Consider the following 20328-nt stretch of genomic DNA (forward strand, 5'->3'; position numbering starts at 1 on the left):
ATAACAATGATACCAACTTTTAATGCTCCAAACTCTGGTTCAACACACATAGCCGATGTGAAGCTGAAGACTCTGATGATGCCAGCCACAGATGCTGGCGAAACGTCAGGAAAAAACTATTCAAGAACATGGCCGCATAGCCTGAAAAACCCACAAAAAAACTACACATGGCCAATATCACTATTGAAACTGTTGGTGGAGGCCATAAGTTTACAAAAGAATGACCTTGGGCAAGTCACACTCTCTCAGCCTCAGAGGAAGGCAAAGGCAAACCCTCCTGGAACAAATCTCACTAAGAAAACCCTGTGATAGGCTTGCCGTAAGTTGGAAACAACTTGAAAGCACATAACAACAACCCACCTTTTCAACTGCTGTAAAAAAATATCCCAGTTTCTTTCTCCTCCTCCCTCTTTCCTCCTTTGTTCACAGCTTACTTCAGTTAGTGCAAACTGAGTTCAGAGTGCAAAAGTCACTTACACTTAATTAATTGAGCAAGGGGAAGTTGGAGAGAAGGGAACACAGAATCTTTCTGTTCCCACTAGACTGAAGTGAAAGCAAACTGCTACCGCATTTCCTAGCTTGAGTGTTTTTCCTCATTATTAACTTTCCCCTTCTTGACTACACTTTGATGTTGCTTGGCTATGTCTGGTTTTGATCTCTTAAATTTTGGAAACTATGCCTGCTGTGTCAGTTCTTCTGTAAAAGCTACATTCCAGACATCATCATCATCATTGCATTTTGCACTAATGGCACTGTAGCTTCCCGAATAGCCATACTAGCTGGGGATTCTAAGAGCTGTAGCCCAAAACAGGGCAAACTCCTCCAAGCCTGCATTTGACTGGTTTACAACTGGAATCCCTTTTGCTTTAAACTTATCTTCCTGTAGGAAACTTGCAGTTTTTCCTTTGCAAATAGGATGGCAAATTGGGGGAGGGGAGGAGGAGGGATGGAATCGCTGGACGGAAAATATCACAGAAACAATCCCAAGCTGACGGGGCGCTTACGCAGAGTTTGGTTTATAAATGGGCTTGCGTGGAAAGTGGCCGCAATGTTCAGCAGTCAGCCAGCACAAATCTCTTATCTCCAAAGCCATATGTTCTTACTTCCTCGTCGGTGGGTAAAATAAGACCCACTGTGGTTTGGAAGCTGGGGAACAAAAATAAATCCAAAAATAAAAATAAATGGCCAGCAAACTGTGCTAGGAACACTGATTTTATTTGAAATAATAATAATAATAATAATAATAATAATAATAATAATAATAATAGGAAAAGAGTGAAGATAGCAACTAGATGGGAGGCAGTTGTTGCAAAACCTCCAAAAAGTACATAACTCAGAAAGACATTAAATATCAAGACAACTTTACAGAAAAGCCAGAAGTAATGTTTAAAGCAATCAGTTTCCATTAGTCCTTATGGAGTGAAACCTTAATTTGTTATCACTGCTCATATTAATAATTCAAACATGACTCTTTCCTTTTGTGGGGGTGATAACAGAATGCATCAAGCTAAACATCTCTAGAAGTGTCTCAAATGCACTTAAAAAGTAACTTAAAAGTAAAGTTCAGTAACTAGAACGTTTTACTTTTTATACCAATGAAGTGACATCAGTCACACTTGTCATGTTAGTTTCAAAGCATAATAACCTTGTTTTGCTGGCATTACTAAGAAAAGCAACAGGTTAAGTACTTGTTATTCCTTACTGCAAAACTCTTGAAAAAATAATTACTGTATAGCAATACAGGTGTACCTCACTTAATGATATGAATCTGTTCCTGGACAATATTTGGTTAACAGAAAATTTAGTACCAGAGCCAGGAACATAAAAAGGGGACAGGTGCAACTTCCTGCACTATTAAAAAAAAGCTCAACATGTTTCAGTAATTGTTAAATTAACATTAACTGTATGTACATGTGAAATGAAACAATCCAGTCATAAGTAGGGGAAAAACATTTTCAGCTTTCTAGAGCATTTCCTCCCAAAATGTGTCCAATGAGGCCTTTTTCTGCCATCTTCTTCTGCTTGTCTTATGATGTTCATCTTGGCGGCCAAACTTTCAGATGTAAGCTTTTAAAAAAAACATGTTGGGCATAGCTGCAAAAACAGGTTAATCTATTCTCTCTTTTCTTTCTGTTTTGCTTTTTATGAATGTAAGGGATAATGGAGGCAGCTGCTGTTTACTTTTCCTGTTGTAGGCAGGCAGGCACACAAAGCTACCATAGTATTGGCTGGAGTCGAATCCCCATTTTTCCTCAGTTCAAGCTTTATTGCATTGCTTACTGCAGACACAATGCTGCAATCCAACATCAAAAGTCTGCATTTCTCCAGCACCGTTCACAATCCTCCCAGTGCCAACTCAGCTAAAGAACTTCCAGTTAGACAGAGGAGAAAGAGGAGGAAAAGGGAGACTAGGAGGAATATTGGGTAAGTACCAGTGACAATGGATGGCAAACCTGTGGCCCTTGAGAAGTTTATTGGATTCCAACTCCCAGCCAGCATGGCCAATGGGCATGGATGAAGGGATATGGGTAAAGTTGCAACACTGGAAGAGCTGCAAGTTCACCATACTGGCACAAACACTCCTGAACCCAGTTTTCTAGATTGGTTCCCAATTTAATTATACTTGATGAGTTGATTTACCAAAATTAACGGGGTCTGGAGCAGCAGCCCTAATCAATAACTCGTATAAAGGCCATTGATTTCAATGGCACTGCTCCAAGAACAACAAAATCTGAAAGCAACCTTCAGTGCCTCTTCCTGTCTCCATCCAGACTGCAGCCAAACTGTTCTTTTGTTGTCTTTTACACAGACATGTTGATTACCTCTCTTTTTTCCTTTCTGTGAGCGGAGTGGTGGAAGACTTGATGTCTTTTCAGATTAGTTTTGTTGTTCTAAAAATTCTGATAATGATTCCTTAAGTAAAAGCAGTTTGCTAGCTATTTAGTCCCAAGGCTGTATATCGCCTATGCTTAAGTTATTTTATCCAATACCCAGTGTCACAAAATAAGTCATCATCATTTCCCCCATTCTGTAGATGGAAAGACCAAGGCTGAGAGAGAAGAAACTGCCCTAGGGTCACTTAGTGAAGTATATCTATGTTCAAACTTTTCTTGCCTATCCTGTGTCAGTAAAAACTGAAACATATACACAATCCTCCAGCTTGAGGTAAAGGACAAGATGACGTACCTCCTTCACTATTCCACATCCAGAAGCTCACTAGGCTCCCAGTGGAATCTGGTGCTGGGATTGCTTCATTTAACACACCAGAGAGCAGGAGGGTAGTTTAAGGGATGAAGACAGACTGTGCAGCACATCCAGCTATTGGTGTGTGCCTTTCAAGTTGTTTCCGACTTATGGCTACCCTAAGATTTGCTCAGAGGGAATTTGCCTTTGCTTTTCTCTGCAGCTGAAAAGCATCCATGGCTGAGCTGGGGTTCCAACTCTGGTCTCCAGAGTCACGATGTTCAGTATGCAAAGGGGTCTTGTGGCTCCTTTGAGACTAACTGAAAGACAGAAGCATGAGCTTTCATAGACTTGAGCCTACTTCCTCAGATGCGTGGAAAGTCCAATACTCAAACCATGATATTCTGCAATATGTAGCCACACTCTTTAAGGACACCACAGGCAGCAGTATCCCCTTCAGAAAGTGAGCAAGGCAGGGAAGAAAGAAGGGCCGGTCAAGACTTGTCTGGACACTTGCCAGACCAGGCCAGTGTGTTTTGCTTCCTCCTTTTGCCAGAGAAGGAAATGAAAGTTGGTTGCTGCTCAGCCATCTTCACAAGCATGCAGCAATTCTTGCTCAGGATCCTATCGCCAATAGTAGTAGTGTATGTCTATATCAAAAAATTCTAAAGCTAATATAACAAACTATTATGGTAATACAGTTGGCCTTCCACATTTACGGCTTTGACTTTTGCGGATTTGATTATTTGCGGTTTTGATTAATGTGTTCTCTCTAGGAATCTCTAGTCTTCTAGTGCAAATCTGCCAGAAGTTCACCATAGAGTTGTGCTGGAGAACCTAGAAGTCCTTAGAGAACATTTGCAGGTCCTCCAGCATGATTCTATGCTCAACTTCTGGCAAATGCTGACTATAGAGTTGCACTGGAGGACCTGAAGATTTCTAGAGAGGTGTTCTCTTAGGTAAAAAAAAGAAGAGTATTTTTTATTATTTGCAGTTTTTCCACATTCATGGGGGTCCTTCACCTAAGCAAATGTGGAGGGACCACTGTACCGTGTGCAGTTCTTACATCCTTAGTAGTTTACTGCTACAATTGGATGTATACGTTATACACAAATAACCACAAAGTTGTCTCACACATTCTACTGGTTCTAACGCATTAGGGGGGAAAACATAGATGTAAGAGATAGCATTCAGTCCTTTATGCATGCAAATTCATTGTTTCATGTAATTCTTGCCATTCTTCACAGTAGTGGTAACACCTCCTTCCTTCAGAGCTCATACACATGAAGAACTATAAGTTCAGTATCTCCTTCCTCATCTGTCAAATACAAACTCTTATCTTAAAGGTTCCAATGCATCAGCAAAAATCCAATATTTCAGCAAGAAAAGGCAGCTACATCTGGGTAATCTCCAGCTGTCTTTGTTCCATCATCATATTTTTCAGTTTTCAAAGGTGTAGCTGTGTTAGTCTGTAGAATCAGAATATAGAGAGATCTTGTATCACTTTTGAGACTAACTGGGAAAAAAAAGAATTTGGCAGCATGAGCTTTCAAGGACTTGTCTACTTCCTCAGATGCATTTGGAGTCCAAATGCACCTGAGCCCAGATGCCTCTGAAGAAGTAGACTTAAGTCTACAAAAACTCATGCTGCCAATATTTTTCAATATTTGTGAGACATTTAGCCTTTTCTCTTAGAGACTTCTGGTGCCACAAAAAACTACAAGTCCCAGGATTCCATAGGATGGAGCCATGACAGTTAAAGCAGTGTCAAACTGAATTAATGGTGCTGGAGGGGGAGGATGCAGTAACTCTGAGTTAGTCATAATGTGGCTGAATATATAGGGATTCAACCCCAGAGTTTGGAGAACTATTAGCTTACATAGACTTCTTCCACACTTTTTTTCCTTCTTAAATTCTTTGCATTCAGAATACAAAGAAACTGGTACATTTTGCAATAATAATAATAATAATAATAATAATGATGATGATGATGTATATATTTTTAAAGCTGAAACAAAATATTCTTCCCTATCTGTATTTCAGAATTTAGCACTACACTACGGTTGGGCAAGACCTGGTCTGTGGGCTGTATTTGGCCACTGAACCACACTTCTATGGCCACACTGCCACATTTCAAAGCAGCCACACCACTGTTCACCACACATTCTGCCTCTAGTTCTTGCCTGGGTTATACTTGTTTGGCTCCAGTGAAAACACACAAAAATAATATACAGTTAAGTTTTTGCTTTTGTTTTTAAAGAGTCCAAAGAGCAAATTTAATGTGCAGGGGTGTGTCTCCTTCAGCTAGAATCCTTTCTGCAGCTAATTTCAAGCAAAAGCAAGCAGCATTATTTTGCTGCAGGTTCAAAGATTGGTTTTGGAGCCTTGTCTTTCTTTCACTAAAGGGTTAACCACTAACAGGTGCAGATAGGAAGTCAAGGATTGTACTGACAAAAAGTGTGCTCCACCTCAACATGTGCATACATGTGTGTGCACACATGCAAAACCTGTCTTACAAAACTGAATTACAGAGATAAAAGACGCCCTGTATGCCATCACATTTGAGTTTGGAAAAGCTCATTTTTTTTTTAAATCTATAGGATGGATCCAAAAAAGCAACAGATCTCCATGCAAGAAATCCCAAACCAGGTCCAATTTCTGCCAGTTAGATGCAACCGAAGGAGGAAGGAAGTTATCCTCCATCAGCCAAGCGGCACAAACCAAAATCTGGACCTGTCCTCCTGTAATATAGCCCAGAGTTGTTCTCCCCGCATTGCAGATATTGGCACTATGCAGTAGCTGTAGTAGTAAAGGCAATCTCCAGTAGTAAAGGCAGTTGTTATCCCTCTATAATGAGGCTGGTGAGCTGGGGCTGGGGCACAGTGTTGTGTCTGCAAACAAGTTGCACTCTTTGGCACAAACAGGAGAAATCCCAGCTAATACCGGAAAAGCCTTTCTAAAGAAGCACCAGGAAAGGAAACATCGAGTTGTACTTCCTCTAGAACCAGAGAGTCAGAAACTCACAAAGTGAGGAGGAGGAGTTCTCAAAGTAATGATATTCCAGAGCCTTTATCTGAATATTCAGCTGAAGGAGAGGACAGCTAGTTATCCTCATTGCAAAATAATGAGTCCATGCCAGCAGTGGTGTGTGTGTGTGTTGTGTGCATGTCCTTTTCGACTTATGGTGACCCTAAGGCAACCCTATCATGGGGTTTTCTTGGCCAGATTTGTTCACAGGAGATTTGCCATTGCCTTCCTTTGAGGCTGAGAGAGTGTGACATACCCAAGGTCACCCAGTGGGTTTAATGGCCCAGTAGGCAATTGAACACCGGTCTCCAAAGTCATAATCCAGTGCTGAAAGCACTATGCCATGGTAGCTCTCCCAGCAGTGTAGTACTCTATAAAAATATTTGATCAGGTGAAATGAATAGGGATGGGATTTTTGGTTGCTTTAAGGTGAGTGGGGAGGGTAGACATCCTGCAGAAGAAACTCCTTCCCATGAAAAGGCACAATGGTTTCAGTTGACAACTGATGGTGGTGGTGGGGAATACTTACGCACCATCCAAAACTTCAGAGATGAAAACAGGACAAGTGTGTGCCCAACCAACACCAGAATGCGGTCAAGATGGCAGGTTATTAACAGGGAAGACCTGACAGGCCAGGAGAGGCAGGAGCAGTTTGATTTTGCCTAGGTTTACAATGGCTACATCTGCACTTGAGAAATAATGCAGTTTGACACCACTTTAACGGCCATGGCTCACTGCTGTGGAATGCTGGGATTCTAGATTTGTGAAATATTTGGCCTTGTCTGTCAGAGTGCTTTGGTGCCACTACAAATCCCAGAATTCTATTGCACCGAGCCATGGCTGTTAAAGTGCTGCCAAACTGCATTATTTCTGCAGTGCAGATGCAGCCAAGGAAGGGCAAGATCCCCACCAACTTTCTTCTCAACTCAACTTTCTATTGTGTAAACTGAGGACAAACGACTTTTCCACTTTAAACTCTTTACGACAAATGAAGTAAACTGAGTACAAAGGGGGAAAGTGGGAGGAGGAATGGGAAACTGGGACATCTTAAATGCAGCTGACAAAGTTTGATGATACAGGAGTCATCCAGACAAGTTTGTAATTTAATAAGATACAAGAATTTCATAGCTGCAAGCACCCCAGGAGCAGAAACTGTACCGAAAAAATTCAGAGCAGAATTTCTCTTTCTCTGCCTTACAGGATGAAAGCCGGCATGGAATACTGATTTGAGTGCTGGACTATGATTCTGGAGACCAGGGTTCGATTCCCAGCTTGGCCATGAAACCCAGTGGGTTTCTGCTGTGCCAGAGAATAGGACATAGAACAGTGGATGCAAACCACAGGAAGAGATCCCACAAAAACATTAGGAGGAACTTCCTGACAGTAAAGGCTGTTCAACAGTGGAACACATTCTCTCGGATTATGGTGGAGTCTCCTTTCTTGGAGGTCTTTAAACAGAGGCTGGATGGTCATCTGTTGGGGATGCTTTGATTGAGAGTTCCTGCATGGCGGAATGGGATTGGACTGGATGGCCCTTGCAGTCTCTTCCAACTCATTCTATGATTCCTCCTATTTTCACTCCTCCTCCTCCTTCTGTATCCAGGTCTGCTTTTCTTACAATATATAGAAGTTTATTACACAAAGGAAATCGGAAGTTTATATCCTGATATAGTATATAATATTATATATGATATAATATATAATATCATACATTATATATTATTATACGGTCCTCTCTCTGAACTTGCGGAGGATCTGTTCCATCACACACACAAACTGCGTGAATTTGGAAATTTGCATATATTCAAGCCTCATAGCTTTGAATGGCTGCATGCTCCTGTGTTCAGCCATGTGCATGCATCACGGGCATGTGCACCAATCACTTTAATGGAGGTCGCCTCTTCATGAATAATCAAAATCACAGATCTCATGTCTGTGAAAACGGGGGGGGGGGGGGACTGTATTTTATATATATATATATATATATATAGTGGGAAAATTGTATAATTACGCAAAATAACTTTGCACAATGTCGCACAATTAAAGTGGTCACAGCCCCATACAGACAGGCCAAAATAAAGCTGCTTCAAAACACATTGGAGGTATGCTATTCAAATGATGCATGCTTACTAAGAGTCCAGAAGTTGCGCCAAAGCAGTCCTTAGGAGTGAATCGTGGCTTTGGCATGGCTTCCGGACTCTAGTACGCATGCATCATTTAGTCTGCATACCTCCAAAGTGACCTGAAGCAGCTTTATTTTGGCCTGTCTGTATGGGGCCAAAGAAGCATTAATGTGCATCTTTTTACTTTTGAGATTGCAATGACAATGCATTTCCGACATCACTTTATTTGCACCATTGCATGTGATAATTGTTTGTGCAGTTACTTGCCATTGTTGCTTTATTTGTGGGATGCTTGAAATGCGCTTTAATCTTTCTTGGATGCCAAAATCAGCCCCAGTGTGTGTATGTACATATATAAATTGAAAAGGCAGGCTGATAAGAGAGGCAGCCTAGCCTGACCCCTTTGCACTTGGGAAGGATCCTGGAGACAGCCCCTCCAGCCCCATCCCAGCCCCTCTGATCCAGCCCAGCCTGGGCAGCAGCCTTCTTCTCGCAGGCTTTCCAGGGCCCTGATTGGCCAGCCAGCCCTTTGACGTCACCCCTTCCTGCCACTTTTGTCCCTTTGCCAGAAAACTCTCCCTCTCCAAGAGTTGCTCTCTGCTCCAGCTTCAAGATCAGCATCAGAGCAAACCTCCCTTCTTCTTTGCCCCCTTTTCCTCTTGCCTCTTTCACTTGGGATGGAAGCCTCCTCATTGCCTGGGTGACCTTTTTTCTTTGTGCCTTTTGTGGTTTGGTGTGTTTTATTTTATTTGCAAACAGCTTTGCAAAGAGGAAGCCGTTGCTTTTGGGGGTCTTTGATTCTTGCACCGAGACTTTGCAATAAAAAAAGCCAAGCAGAAAGCTTATTTCTAGTTTTAAAAAAGCTGGTGTCGTTTGTTTTTGCTTTTTTGGAAGTTCAAGGAAAGTACGATCCGGTTCGAAAAGAAAAACAAAAGAGGGGGATTTCCCCCTTTCCTCCTCCTCCTCCTTTTGGGGGCTCTGCAGGGGAGGGGGCTTTTTCCTTCCTCCCCTCCAAATTTATTAATTTGACTTTTTATATGGAGGGGTAAAAAAAGACGTTTCTCAGCGATGGACTCGACCAGATGAGCCTTTCCTGCAGGAAAGGAAAAAGAAAGGGAAAAAAGAAGGAGGAGGAGGTAAGATTTGCTTTCATGATTCGTTACTTTTTACACTTTCTTCGTTACTTTTGACGGCAACTTAGTGGCAAGGGAATAGCAACAGGCAAACTTCCGGATCACTTTCCCCAGCTTTTAGTTTAATTGATTTTTTATTGTGGTTCGTTTTATTTATTTAAAATGTTGCATATCAGTAAACCGGTGGTTATTACTATTATTATCATTATATTTATACTATTATAGATTATATAATATATAATGTATATAATATAATAACATATAAATTATAAATAAATTAATAATAATATTTTATGTATAATTATATATTATATATTATATATTATATATAATATAAATAAAATATTAACAATAATAAGAATATTTTATTTATGTTATTATAGTATTATATATTATATATTATATAATATATATAAAATGTAAATAAAATATTATTATTAATAATATTATATATATACATATATAATATAATAACATATAAAATATAAATAAATTATTATTAATAATAATAATAATATTTTATTTATATCCCGCCTCTGCATCAGGATCGAGGCAGCTTAGAATAAAGGTAAAAATACAACAATATAACAATATCAAATAAAACAATTATCCCTCCCACCAATACAACAATTAAAATTCCCTTATAACAATAAAATGACTATTATTATTATTATTATTACTATCATTATTATTATTATTATCCCACCTTCTTCCCAGTACAGGGACTCAAGGCTGCTTACAAATCTAAAACAGTCCCAACATTATAAAACATGCAAAATAAAAAATGAAACAATTCAGTATCTACTGAGATCAAGGATACAGGAAGGAGAAAATGTTTGGTTAATGTTATAATAGAGATATGGCATGCATATATATATATATATATTGCATGTTTTGCACCTCTCTGAACTTAGAATGGGAAGCAAAGGTTGATCCAAAGAGTCAATTCAGATCCAAAGGAAATAAAGACAGAGGCTCTTAAGAATAAATAGAAAGAAGAAGAAATAAGAGGTATTTAATGTTTATTGTGGGCTGTAGGAACCAGGAAAGGAAGTAACAGATTAATGATTATTTTTGTTGGTTTTATGTATTTGTTGGTGTAGTATGTGTTAGTATGTTGGGTATGGATTGTGATTTTTTAAGACTAATAAAAACATGACATTATTAAAATGTAAAGTTTCATATTTAATTTAATTTAAAACGCTGTCATTGGCCTCGAGGCAAAAAGTGTCTACTAATCCTCCCCTCCTCCTCCTCCTCCTCCTCCTCCTCCTTCCTTCCACATCCCTCCATGGCTTCTTCTGTTTCCTGTTGTGTCTTTTTCTTTGACTTCTGCAAAATGAGGCTCCCTCCCTCTGAAAGCTTGCAAATACAAACTCTGGTCCTTTACACTCTGATCTTTCTCCCTTTTCCATTTCCACCCCTCTAGAAACCGTGGTTGGTTTTAAGTGACAGCATTGCTAAGGAAGAGATGAGATGTAAAGAAACTCCCAGGGTGAAAAGAGTTGCCTCTTAAGCTTTGCAAAACCCAGGGCTAAAGAATTCTGTGTAACCCTCAAGTCTGCATCCTTTGCCTTGAGAAAAGCAGGATTTTTAATCTGGGGCTGCATGCCAGCCAGTGCCAATGAAGGTCCAAAACACACTGCAGAAATAATCCAGTTTGAGACCGCTTGAACTGCCCTGTCTCAGTGTTGGCAAATTCTCTAGGAGTTTATCACACTGGGGCTAATTTTGGCATCAAGAAGGATTAAAGCACATTTAAAGCATCCCGCAAATGAAGCGGAAATGGCGGTTCATTGCACGGATAGTTATCACACGCAATCACACAAATAAAGTAATATCAGAAATGCATAGTTGCTGAAATCCCGGAAGTAAAAAGATGCGCATTAGTGCTTCTTTGTGACCACTTTAATGGCAGCTTTTGTGCGACATCGTGTGAAAGCGTTTCACGTAATTACACGATGTTTCTCGGATATTCACAGGATAAACTGCTGATCTCCTTTGTGTGATAAACTCCTCTGAACTGTTGTTCTGTGAGTTGTGTAGTCTTTTCTGTTGTGGCTCTGGTGCCACAGTAAACTACAATTTCCAGGATTTCCTAGCATTAAGCCAGGGCAATTAAAGCGGTCTCAAACTGGATTATTTCTGCAGTGTGTTTTAGAGCAGGGGTTCAAGGTCTGGTCTGAATTGCAACCTCTTCTTATTGACTAGATGAAAAGGTGATTGGTGCTAGGGAATCCAGAGAACTAGTTTTGTGAGACCTTTAGCCTTCTCTGTCAGAGAGCTCTGGTGCCACAATCAACTGCAATCCCCAGGATTCCCTAGCAGTGAGCCAGGCCAGTGAAAGCGGTGTCAAACTGGTTTATTTCTGCAGTGTGGATTGGACTTGCCTTTCTTTTTGTCCAAGTGCCTTTTTTGATAATCTGCATGTGCAGCAGTGAGATGTGAGGTCTGGACAGGCTTTTCAGGCTGCTTCATTCCTTGGAAATCAGCGTGACTTGACTCTCTCAAGTCATTTTTTCAATGTATTTTATTTATTTTGTAACATTGGTGAGTGGAGGGATCCATTTAGCAGGCTCTGGCGCAGGGCTTGGAAAAGTTCTTCTTCCTTTTGGATTGCAGCTCCCAGCCAGCATGGCCAGTGGTCCCACTAGATAGGGATTGTGGGATTTCCAGTCCAAAAAATCTATAGAGAGAAATGCGTCTACATTCTTGCCAGAGGTCAGCCCAGCAGGTGTCCTAACCCCAGAGGAGGACAAGGCCTCACAAAATGTAGGACATTCAAGAAAAATGGAGGGAATTACAAAATTAAAGGCAAAAACACTAGTATAAGTGGAAATTCATGCTTCTTAGTCCTGCTTAAAATGGAGGACATTTTGATATTTTTCTGGAGAGAAGGTGGAAATGGAGGACAAGTCCTGGAAAAGGAGGACATGTGGCCAAACAACACAAGAGGGAGTTATACCATTCAATTCACATCATGCATTCGTATGAATTTTGGAATATGGTAATTTAATATGTTCATTGATTGCAATAAAACGATTGATTGATTGAGAGTTCCATTGTGCATGTGCAGAGTTTTTTCTTTCTTCCCCACAACCAGTGCTTGAATATATATTTGGTTGTATGCAGGAAAGAAATAACCTCAGACAAGCACAGGACTTAGCATGTAATGCTCCTGTGGAAATAACATGAAATGCATGAAGAAAAAAGCAGGATTGGTCAATTGACGTGTTGCAGCTGGGAATAGGGCCATGATCCCACTTCCCTTCACTGTCCCTTCCTTCATGTAGTCATCATTGGCACATTGTATGTGCGCCTTCAGGTCCGCTGTCACTTATGGCGATCCCATACATTTCATAGGGTTTTCTTGGACAAGGAGGACCCAGAGGTAGTTTTGCCTGTTCCTTCCTCTGAAATGCAGCCTTTATAGCACTTGCTTTTCATTGGCAGTTTCCCATCCAAGCACTAACCAGGGCAGACCCTGCTTAGCTTCCAAGCTCGGATGGTATCTGGTGCCTTTTAGGGTATTTATAGGGCTCCTCTGGTCTTCTCTGCAAATAGTTTTTCCACAATATAGAGGGGGTTTGTTTCTGAGAAGTTTGGTGTTTGGAAAAATGGAGATTTCCTTTGTATTTCACAAGGGATTGTTTTGGTTAATATAATTACGGAGGTGTTGCTTCTATTCTTTCTTTCTCTCTCTCCCTTTCCAGTCTGGCTTCTGGTTTTAAGAAAGAAGATGAAGCAATTTGCTAATCCAGAGAGCACTTTCTGTGATGATGTTTGTTGTGACAATGCAGGTGACAGTGTCCCCCAAAATTTAATCGCTTGCCTTGTACATTTTTTTAAACAAAGAAAAATTGGGACAAATAACCTTTACAAGAAATCTAAGGATTGTTGCCACTCTGCTGCTTTTATGCCCCAGCTGATGTACTGTATTAGAAGACAAATTGTGCCATGCTGTGATTATGTTTTTCCCTTGGACCATGTATGTGGGTACATATGGCAACCCCATCAGTTTCATGGGGTTTTCTTAGGCAAGGAATACTCAGAGATGGGTTCATCACTTCCTTCCTCTGAAACATAGCCTACAGCACCTGAGCCCTTCAGGTATTATTTTTATTTTAATCATTTTACCATTGTGTTAATTTGGGTATGCCATCCATTGCATTTCTGTGCTGCATCCTTCCCCAGTCTGGTGTCCTTCAAACATAATAGGCTGCAGACCCCACCATCCTCAGCAGGGGAAGATGGGATTTATAGTCCAACACATCTGCTATGCACACTTGAGGGAGAAGATGCTCTCTTGCGCTCTGTCAGTGGGGCTTACTTAGGCCCAGAACACACTGCAGAAATAATCCAGTTTGAGACTGCTTTGACTTTCCTGGCTCAGTGCTGGGAATCCTGGCAATTGTAGTTGATTATGGAACCAAAGAGCTCTCTGACAATGTCTCACAAAACTACAGTTCCCAGAACTCCCTAGCATTGAGCAAGGCAGTTAAAGTGGTCTCAAATGTGATTATTTCTGCCATGTGTTTTAGACTTTATTTATACAGATTGCTGTGCTTAAGCAACTCAAGTGGATGTAGTGTGCTTCCACTCCCCCCCCCCCCTTTCCCACCACAATATTTTCACAATAGAAATCCAGACAGAACTGAAAAAACTGACTCAGAAGTCCAGTGCGCTTCTGGCCAAGCTGTAACAAGTATAATTTTTGCTTGTAAGATGGAGCACTGGGAACTGAGGTTGTTTTTCTTTTTCCTTGACTTTTGTTTATTCTATCATTTATGTTCCCCCTTTTTGTACGGGTCGAGTCTCCCTTATCTGGAATTTGGAAATCCAAAACTTTCAAAAAAAAAACCCCCAAAGTTTTTTTCATGGGTGGCTGAGGCAGTTCCACCTTTGCTTCCTGATGGTTCAGTGTACACAAACTTTGTTTCATGCACAAAATTATTAAAATATATTAGGTAAAATTACCTTCAGGCTTTATACAGTTGGCCCTCTGTTTTCGTGGCGGATCCATTCCAGACCCCTCTCCCAAGAAAATGGAAGCTCACGCATATTCAAGCCCATAGGCTTGAATGTGGTGTGTGTCAGGCACATGCCCTATTAAAAATAGCAGAGGTCGCCCCTCTGTGGATTTTCGAGGTCGCAACTGTATATAAGGTATGTGAAACATACATGCATTTTTTTGTTTAGATTTGGGTCCCATTTCCAAGACATCACATTATGCATGTATATGCAAATACAGGCATTCCCAAAATAAATAAATAAACAAACCCCAAAACACTGCTGGTCCCAATAATTTCGGATAAGGGAGACTCAACCTTAACTTTTATATGGTGAAGGTGACTTACAGTGATTTCAGACAGTGCAGCATTAGCCTCAAGTACAAGAAAAACATAGCAAACAACAGCTTTGAACCTGCCCAAGAAGACGAAATGTCATTGTTTGTATAGCTTGTGCAACTAGCATTAGGGTTATGGGGTTTATGCACTTGTGTGGAGCAGGGCCATCCGTCCAAACCTGTTCTGAGCACAAAGTAAAAGGGAGGAAACCCGGAAACGTATTTGAAATCACGCTTGAAGTTTCTGAGGAACTTGAGTTGTGATGGAAGTTTAACCTATCTAAACAAGCTCCATTCCATTTGGACTGTTTAGGGAGAAGTAGATTACCCTCTTTATCCTAAGATGCCTTGTCAGTGCCAATGAGAAAATGGGTTAGTTTCCGGGTTGTGCTCTTCCCCTCTCTTATGGAGGCATGGAGGGGAAAATCCAACAGTTATTGATATGACTCTGGAGACCAGGGTTCATTTTCCAGCTCAGCCATGAAACCCACTGGGTGACCTTGGGCAAGTCACACTCTCGGCCTCAGGGGAAAGCCATGGCAAACCTCTGAACAAATCTTGCCAAGAAAACCCCATGATAGATTCATCACCTTAGGGCCGCCATAAATCAGAAACGACTTGAAGGCACATAGAGATGAGTGCATGAGAGCACATTTTGCTCTGGAAAACTCGATGTCCAGTGGACATTCTGTGACATCACAACAGCTCAGCCAGTGGTTCAGAGTCTTATAGAAAACAGACATTATTTAGTTTATATGCAGTGTGATATGATTGTGTTACATTTACCGCATATACTTCGACTATAAGTCAACGTCATGTACAAGACAAGGGCAAGTTTGGGGGCCAAAATTATGGATATTGATATAGCCTGTGGATAAGTTGAGGATAAAACTTAGGGGAATGTAACAAAGGATCTAAAGGATGAAGCAAAGGAAAACAGTGCCAAAGAACTTACAAAATTCCAGCAGACATAACTGTTTGTGTTCACACTAAAGGCTGGATGGATGAGAGAGTAGAGGGAGATCAGGGCTTCCAGGACAGATTATACTCTTGCCTTTCACCAGGGGATGGTTCTTTTTTTAAAGTAAGAATCAAATTGCATTACTTTACACTGACCTGTGGATAAGGTGACTCAGGTTTTTGGGGTCAATTTTTTGACCTATACACGAGTATATACAGTACATCCTATTTTTTTCTTCCTACAAAGAATTAAGACCAGAGTGCCTCATGTAATTACCCTTTCCAGTTCTGATAAGACTGGACTTGTTTAGTGCCAGCATAGTTGCGGAATCAAGTGTGTTTAGGCCCATGCTGAACGGTGGATTCTGGGAGTTGTAGTCTTAAAAAAACTAATGCTTTCAAGTTTTGTTTGAGACCATGTGGAGATACTGAAACATAAATGCAAACTTGCATGCATGCATGCACGCACACACACACACACACACACACGCATACAGAGAGCAAGAGGGGGGCCATCTACACTGTAGATATAATGCAGTTTGATACTAATTAAATGCTGTAGGTCCATCCTATGGAACTCTGGGATTTGTAGGTTTAAAAGGTCTTTAGCCATCCCTGTCAATGAGTGCCAGTGCTTCATAAGTGTACAAAATGAAGGATTCTGTAGGACGAAGCCATGGCGAAGTGGTGTATACACAGAAATAAATTGCATTATTTCTACAGTGTAGATGTACCCAGCAAGGTAGAAAAAGTGTGTATGTGAGAGAGAGTGCACCACATTGCCAGGAGTTTTCATATTTTTAAAAAGAGAGAGAGATTTGAACTTTCATTCTGAGTGTTGCAAAACTATACTTTAGCATCAGAAATTGCTGTAGGGAGGATGGGAAGCACTCTGTTGAAATGTTGGTTTGTTGTTGTGTGCCTTCAAGTCATTTCTGACCTATGGGAACCCTAAGGTGACCTAATCACAGGGTTTTATTGGCAACACTTGGTTTGCCATTGCCATCCTGAGTTTGGGAGAGTGACTTGCCCAGGGTCACCCAGTGGGTTTCCATGGCTGAGTAGGAATTCGAACCCTGGTCTCCAGCATCATAGTCCAGTGCTCAGTCCACTACACCACACTGGTACCAAGCATACACTGAGAGCTCACTTCAATCTAAACTCCTGCAAGAGGAGATGGAAATTTCTGCTGTTGGCTGACACACCCACGCAGCTGCTCTTAGGTTACATCAGATGGAAGCATCTGAGTTGTGTCACTTCATTCCCATGGAAGAGGCCTCCAGCGTCTTGGTTCCTTCCAGTTACACAGAGGTTTTTGCTTGGGGTGTGGGTAAGGGGGTTGCATGTGGACCCTTCGCCCAGTTTTTGCAACTGTACTGCTTTCAGCAAAAAACAAGCAATTTTCCTTTAAAAAGCAAATTACTTTGGCACTGAATTTAAGCAGCACAGCAGCAGAACAATCACTTTTTCCTTGAAGGTGCACAGGAAATCCCCTGGTATTGTGCTACTAAAATTTGTTGGCACAGCAACTATGCTTTTAAGGGATAATGCCACATTTTGATTATTGTTGTACCTCTAAAAGAATGGTGCCACTAACAATGTGAGGGGTTGTCATTGCAGATCCCTATTACCCCTACCCTACCCTAGAAGATGTCCTAGATGGATTTCTTTTTCTTCAGGTCTTTATGTATTTCCTGAAAAAAGTGGAAGCCCAATGTAAATCCTTTGTTCAGTATTTGCAAAAGTTGCAAGCTGGTGGAGAAGAGATTGTATGTTTGAATGCTACCCTATTTTTTTTTTTTTGGGGGGGGGGGCAGTATCTTGCATATATAGCAACATAACTTCAAGAGAAGGGTTCAACTGCTGCCACACTGCAGAACTAATGCAGTTTGACACTGCTTGAACTTTTGTGGCTCCATCCTATGCAGTCCTGGGATTTGTAGTTTGTTGTGGCACCAGAGCACTCTGATTGAGACTACAAATCCTGGAATTCCTTAGTGTGGCAGTTAAAGTGATGTCAGACTGCATTAATTCTGCAGTTTAGATGTAGCCTTTGCTTTCCCCCGGCTTGCTAGGGTTTTCTTAAGCATGGCGGAAGGAAGCTGGCGGTTTTCTTGTGCAGGAACATTTAAACATCCACCAACGGCTTAAAGTAGGCCACTTCTAGGGAGGTTTCTTGACAGTTCTGCTGACTTTATAATGCAACAGACAGTGCAGTGGTGTGACACCTGTGTTCTTCTGCCCCTGTAATTATCATAGTGTACCTACAGTGCATTGGAAGAGCTGTAGAAATGCAGCCCAGTGTTAGGTCAGCTGGGAGGGAGTTCAGAGTAGAAGACAGGTGTGTGGGCAGGTAGGAAGATAATGCAGGAGTCCATTAGTACTCCCTGAAAGTTGTAAATTAACCAGGGCTGTATCCATGCTGTACAAGGGTTCATAGAATCATACCATCTTAGGGCTGGAAGGGATCACAAGGGCCATCTAGTTCAACCCCACTTTCATGAAGGAATACACAATTAAAACACTCCTGAAAAATGCCCATCCAACCTCTGTCAAAAGACCTCCAGAGCATGTGAGTCCACCAGCCTCTGAGGCAGTCTATTCCACTAATAGTTCTTACAGTAAAGAAGTACTTCCTAATGTTTAGGTGGAATCTCTTTTTTAATACAGTCAGCCCTCCATTTTCATGGGGAATCTATTCCGGACACACACACCCCCCGCGAAAACAGAGACTCATCTATATTCAAGCCCTATAGGCTTGAATGGGGCCCATGGTTGTGAGTGCACACAGTGTGCGTGCCCCATTGAAAATAATGGAGGTCTCCCTTCCATGAATATTCAAGACTGCGGACTTGAAGGCCACGAGAAAGAAGGGGCAACTGTAATTTGACTCCACTAATTTGGGTTAGACATTTTATGATCACAAACTGCCATAGCAATCGTGTCACAGTGGTTAAATACCAGTCTTGCACCCACAACATTGTAAGTTTAATACTAGAGGAGGGATCCAAGTTCCACCCAGCCTTCCATCGTTTCATAGGTTGGTAAAATGAGTACTCAGCTTGTTGGGGACAATTGGCTTGCACATTGTAAACTGCTTAGGGAGTGCTAGTTTACTGATAAGCAGTATAGAAATGTACTCGCTATTGCTAAGGACCAGTTGCAAGGAACATGTAGTTTTTTTCATTGAAATGGCTTCACTGTTTACCAGGTTATTGTCAGGCACAACAAAGTGCTATTCATAACATCTAAGGCCCTATACGGCTTGGTCCAGATTATCTAAAAAACCATATCTCCCTATACAAATCTGCCAGATTCTTAAGATCTCCATGGGGAGGCTTTATCTTGGCCCTGCCACCATCACAGTGAGGTGAGAACATGAGAAAGGGCCTTCTTGGTGCTTCTCCCACCATCTGGAATGCCTTTACACGGGAGGCTAGGCTGGTTCCTTCCCTGCTCTCCTTTCACCGGCAGGCAAAGACTTTTCTGTTTAAGCAGGCTTTTAATGAATAATTGCTTGTATGGCAGCATCATATTGGGATGTGTGGTGTGTGTGTCTGTGTAGGGATACATATATTTGTTGCCGTGTGCTGTCAAGCCATTTTTGACTTATGACAACCAAACCTATTGTGGGTTTTTCTGGGGCTGAGAGTATGTGACTCATCCAAGGTCACCCAATGGGTTTCCATAACTCAGCAAGGAATCAAACTCTGGTCTCCAAAGTCATAGTCCAATGCTGAAACCACTATACCACACAGGCTCTGCGTGTGTTTGTGTGTGTGTATGCACACATGTGCACAGAGCCTGGGCAGTATAGTGGTTTGAGGGTTAGAGATAAGGGCCATCTAGAATAAACAATAAATAAATACCATCAATAACATTATAAAACAATTAAAATCATTACATTAAAACAGTATTCAAAGCAATATGTTAATTGTTTTATAATGTTCCTGTTCTGGTTTGTTCATTCTTTTTGTGAGCTTTTTGGGTCCCTCTCCAGGAGAAGGGCAACAAATAAATGAAATACTGTAAAATGAATGAATAAATAATGGACCGAAAGATGGGAGGACAGCCAGCCAGCCAGCTAGCTAGTTGAACTGCAAAAGAGAGTCCAGTCCTTCTTCTTATCCACAAGAAGAAATGAAGATATGGGGTTTGGTGGGGGGTTGAGGGATTTCTATGGCTTTTGGAAGGCGTACTATTGACAGTGTTGCTATTCTGCTATAAATCTGAAAGGCCTCTTTATATGCTCCTCCGTCAAAGTAAGAGCGGTGTCTTTGGTTCCTCCGCTGCTGTGATGAATCTTGGTTTTCAGCGCGTAGAAACCCACAACTGTACTAATACTAAAAAAGAGGTGCTTTATGTCTAAAGCAATTGGAGCTGGCTAGCAGGGACGTGCTTCCACTCAGACCGAAAGATGGGAGCGGAACGCTCAAGGAACTTGAAACTTGCAAAGAGGGGAAATACTTTCTGAATAGCTGTTGGATTGGAGCTGAAACTTTGCACGGAACGCAGACGCTTCTGTGGTTCATTAAACAGAGGTGGCTGTTGTTCT

At 41.2% G+C, this 20328-nt stretch overlaps 1 protein-coding gene across 4 annotated transcripts in view; it reads left to right on the forward strand.

Annotated features, from left to right (window-relative positions):
* Window positions 1-8954: 8954 nt before the first annotated feature.
* The window catches only part of LOC149310092 (mitogen-activated protein kinase kinase kinase 3-like), a 97068-nt gene continuing 85694 nt past the window's right edge, over window positions 8955-20328 (forward strand). For all 4 annotated transcript variants that reach the window (XM_089533673.1, XM_089533676.1, XM_089533674.1 and 1 more), the window contains exon 1: window positions 8955-9469. The gene's annotated coding sequence lies outside the window, so the exon portion shown is untranslated. The remainder of the gene's footprint in view (window positions 9470-20328) is intronic.

The sequence above is a fragment of the Sceloporus occidentalis genome, unplaced genomic scaffold (assembly GCF_023333645.1).
Source record: "Sceloporus occidentalis isolate IW3139 unplaced genomic scaffold, rSceOcc1.0.p SCAF_7, whole genome shotgun sequence".
Lineage (NCBI taxonomy): Eukaryota > Metazoa > Chordata > Lepidosauria > Squamata > Phrynosomatidae > Sceloporus > Sceloporus occidentalis.